This window comes from Hemitrygon akajei, chromosome 6 (genome assembly GCF_048418815.1).
Source record: "Hemitrygon akajei chromosome 6, sHemAka1.3, whole genome shotgun sequence".
NCBI classification, from domain to species: Eukaryota; Metazoa; Chordata; class Chondrichthyes; order Myliobatiformes; family Dasyatidae; genus Hemitrygon; species Hemitrygon akajei.
In genome coordinates this window covers 153,597,672-153,602,562 of record NC_133129.1, presented here as the reverse complement: position 1 = coordinate 153,602,562, position 4,891 = coordinate 153,597,672, and positions in this window count along the sequence as shown.

The following is a 4,891-nucleotide window of genomic DNA, read 5'->3' as shown; positions in this document are numbered from 1 at the left end:
TATGAGTTAGGTGGTAGTGGATGGGAGGTCTTCAGATTTGTTGAGGTAACTGATGGTGTGGAAGACAGTGGCCTGATGGTACTGAATGGGCAAACACGAGGAAATCTGCAGGTGCTGGAAATTCAAAAAACAACACACACAAAATGCTGGTGGAACACAGCAGGCCAGGCAGCATCTATAAGGAGAAGCACTGTCAATGTTTCTGGCACCTACACTCGGTCCGCCAGAGAAAGCAGGATCTCCCAGTGGCCACACATTTTAATTCCACGTCCCATTCCCATTCTGATATGTCTATCCATGGCCTCCTCTACTGTCAAAATAAATCCAAACTCAGGTTGGAGGAATAACACCTTATATACCGGCTGGGTAGCCTCCAACCTGATGGCATGAACATTGACTTCTCTAACTTCCGTTAATGCCCCTCCTCCCATTCTTACCTCATCCCTGACTTATTTAGTTGTTTGCCTGTTCTCCATCTCCCTCTGGTGCTCCCCCCCCCCTTTCTTTCTCCTGAGGCCTCCCGTCCCATGATCCTTTCCCTTCTCCAGCTCTGTATCACTTTCACCAATCACCTTTCCAGCTCTTAGCTTCATCCCACCCCCTCCGGTCTTCTCCTGTCATTTCACATTTCCCCCTCCCCCCACTACTTTCAAATCTCTTACTATCTTTCCTTTCAGTTAGTCCTGACGAAGGGTCTCGGCCCGAAACATCGACAGTGCTTCTCCTTATAGATGCTGCCTGGCCTGCTGTGTTCCACCAGCATTTTGTGGGTACTGAATGGGGCCTTCTTCAAGGGGCAAGTAAGAGGAGGTGTCTGAGAGTTGCTGCCTGGTCTCAGCAAGGTCAGTCCACCACACTACAACACTCACTTTGTCTGTGGGTCTTACGGTAAGGTTGGGATTGGTGGGGAAGAGAGTGGAGGGCAGTGTGTCCAGAGTGGGTAAGGTTCGAGGAGGAGAGAGCAATGCTGAAGTCGAGCTGGTTGATGTATTGTTGGTAAAGAATAGATGGAAAGATTCCAGAGTGGAGGAGGGTTGGAGACAGGAGAAGGGGTCATTCATCAGTGTGAGGTGACCCCCTTCTCTATTCCTCTTGGCTCCAATAAAGGAAGAAAGATTTGGGGTTTCATGGCCTCAGGTTATCAACTAGCACTTCATAGATGAAACAATTTTGAAGTATAATCACTTATGTAGTAGGAAGGTCAGCCAATTTGCTTGCAGGGAGCTCCCACAACAGTAAAGATAATTATATATTCTTCAGAGAGCAAATATTGCTCCAAAGAGCTAGCATTTACTTCCAAGGTAGCAAACTATTTACAGGTTGAATTTCTAAGCTTTTGGTGGTAAGTAACTGTTTGTTAACCTGTTAGGTTTACAAAGTTGATACATGCTGTCCATGAGAATCACGATATAAACACAGAGAAAACAGAATGTTTCATACAGACAGACTCTGGATTATGAATGCCTGTACATACCAACAAGTTCCCATTCATGTTAGTTTTTGAAATGGTTTATTCTATCTTTCAATAACACTGGACAACAAAAGTTTTGCTTCCTGAGTACTTTTGGGTGTACGTTAAGAATTTTGGGCTGCTGATCATGAAAATCACCATGAAATTTCCCTATCATACCATTTCTTTTGGAATTGCCTATACGTATTTGTTGTTTCAATTCATAATTCAAGTCAACTAAAATGTTGCTCACAACGTTAGCTGAAAAGTTTTCTATCTTGTCTGGCATGCCTGAGCATGCTTTGGGTTGCCAGTATGGCCCACAAAAATGTATTTTTATCGATTCATCAGTGTTTAGCCTGAAAGCTGTCTTGCTACACAACAGCAATGTTCAACCTTTCATACCATTCGGCTATGTAGTACACATGAAAGAAAGCTACTGAAATTTGGAAATCTTGTTGGAACACATACTGTACGGCAACTACAACTGGAACATCTGTGGTGATCCCCCGATCATCGCTGACCTTCGGACCCTCGCTCCAAGTCCACTCTGTCCGCTACCAACTCTCTCCATTCGCACCTTCTCTCATCTCTCCCTGGCAAAAGACCGTGTACTCCCAGCTCCTAGACACACAAGAAAGAACAACATCCTGCTCATTGGCTAACATGCCCCGTTACCTCTTGTCATAACCCAAACATTGCTGCTACAGAGAAACCATTACCTTAGCAGTGGAACATTACAGAGAAGTCATTACATTAGCCTTAACAGTGAAACATTACAGAGAGGCCATTACATTAGCAGTGACACCTTACAGTGTGTTACATTAAGAAATATAAAATAAAGACCAACACCCAATGTGCAGAGAAAGGAAACAAAACACAAATCATGTAAACAATAGAAGCGAGCAACAACATTCCAAACCAAAATGAGTCTTCAAACCTCGGTGCAGGCCCAAGCCTTGGTATCAGTCCATCATTCTAGCAGGCTTCGAGCACAGCAGCTGGGGCAGTCTTCATAGCCTCAGTGCCACAGAGAGAGGAGTGAACATCATGGGAGAGCGAGCACAATCAGCTATCACTTCTGATCTGGACATCCTGTCTTTCCAGTTTATCATTTCAATTGTCCAAACAGCATATTGTACCTCACATTAGTACCCAGGCATACTGCAGCAAAAGGCTCCAGGCCCAGATTTTGCCACCTAGCCCAAAGCTGCTCGATTTCTCCAAACTGGCTTGGCACCCAGAGAGATCCTCCCTCGCTCCTGGGCCAGTTGTAAGGGCATTGGAACTCCTCCACCTCAACTTCTCCTTTCTGAATGACTCAGTCCATCTGCGTTAATGCTACAACGTACCAGCACGGTTCTTCCCTCAAATTTGCTTTGCCCTCACTCACCTCTTCATTGATTGTGGTGATAACTGACTACAATTTATTTCAGAAAAGGTGTTATTAATAAGATTTATGTTGAATTTTTTGCCTTTTGAACTACAAAATCATAGAGTACAACATGCCAACATAGTTCATTTTCTGCATTCCCATTTAGACTTCATTGCAAATCTTGGTGCTGTCAGTGACGAGCATGGTGAAAGGTTTCACCAGCATTTTGTGATCCTGGAGAAACAGTATCAGGGCAACTGGAATCCATCAATACTGGCTGATTATTGTTGGACACTGAGTATAAATGATCAACAAAACATTTTTAGCTGAGTTGAACCATTGCAAAGTGTCAGCACAGTTATTCAATAAAAGTTAATTTCTTGCTTCACTAAATTCCAACATGATATAGCAGACATCCCACCTCTCCCAGAAGTTCTGGGAGTCTCCCGCATATTAGTAGCGGCTCCCTGACGCCCACAAATTATATACAATATCCTGGAAATCGATTGTTGCTCGCTGCACTGTTTGCGACAGTGATTTTTCTATTGACAACGGTGGGTTAAGTGATTGTAAAAGACATGTTGAGGTGAGTTTAACAGGTGTCATTCGTTTATTAGCATAGCTGTTATTTAGCTGGCAAGCTGCTAAGGAACTACTCTATTGATGTCCTACGTGATGAGGCCAAACTCCCAGTAGACTTGCTTAAAGCTGTAATTGAATTTTAAAAAAATGACTCCATGATAATATAATTTAAGTACATATTTTAATGTTACATTTTCTGCATAAGACAATAAGGATACACCTTTATGCTTTTATTTCTTTTAGGGACCACAACATATTAGGGAGGCTAAGGGCAGGGAAGACTGCTTAAGTATTGGTGCCACCTCCCTGAAATGAGTTTTTGCAGGGTGGGATGTCTGATACAGTCTGAAATTATATTTGTATTCGGCTTCAAGTGGTCTATCATAACCACAATTTCTGAGAAAGCAACACTTTCGAAAACATTTGTTGTCCAGTGTAATTGTTAGTTATCTGTCTTATGTTGTTTTGATATCATTCTGTACAATACTGTGGAGGTATGTCAATTATATCGAGTGATTATTTTTGTGTATTTTCCAATTTGACAAAAGTTAACTGATGGCTGTCGGAAAGAACCGTTCATTACTTTGAGAGATCCTATTATGATGATGTCACGAACAAGAGAAAATCTGCAGATGCTGGAAATCCAAGCAACACATAAAAATGCCGGAGGCACTCAGATGGCCAGGCAGCAGATATGGAAGAAGAGTACAGTGGACATTTCGGGCCGAGACCCTTCAGAAGGACCTGCACGTTTTTCCAGAGGCTGCTTGTCCTGCTGAATTCATCCAGCATTTTGTGTGTGTTGCTATCATGACCACCTGATCTCCGAGAGCGCGGTGCGTAAGTATAAATATTGACGACGAGGAATAAAAATAAACTTTGAAATAAAGCTAAGGGAAATCTTTTCATCTACTTAGATGTGCAGACTTAGTTTAACATCTTAGCCAAAACATCTCCCACGCTGCAGCACTCCCTCGCACTGCACTAAAAACATTCTCGAAATCCAGTTTCTTCCCGAAACACAGCCCCGGAATATAACTCCATAAAACACAGGAGCGGAACCAGGCTATTCGGTCCATCGAGTTAGCTCTGTTAACCCATCATGGCTGATTTATTATCGCGCTCAAGCCCATTCTCCTACCATCTCCCCGTGATCTTAGACGCCCTTACTAATCAAGAATGTTATCAACCTCCGCTTTTAAGTATCCCCGATGAATTGAGCTCCGCAAACAAGAGAAAATCTGCAGATGCTGGAAATCCAATTTTGCACGCACACACACACAAAATGGTGGTGGAGCCCCGCAATGGTCTGTGGCAATGAATTCCACAGCCTCTGGCGAGAGGAATGCTTCCTCAGCTCTGCGCTGAGGGGGAGCCGTCCCGGAGCAGCGGGAGCCCCGGCCCAAGCTGCGCTCCGCAGACCGCAGCGCCGGGACGGGGGACGGAGGCCGTGTGGGCCGGTGGGCCGGTGGGCGGGCGGGCGG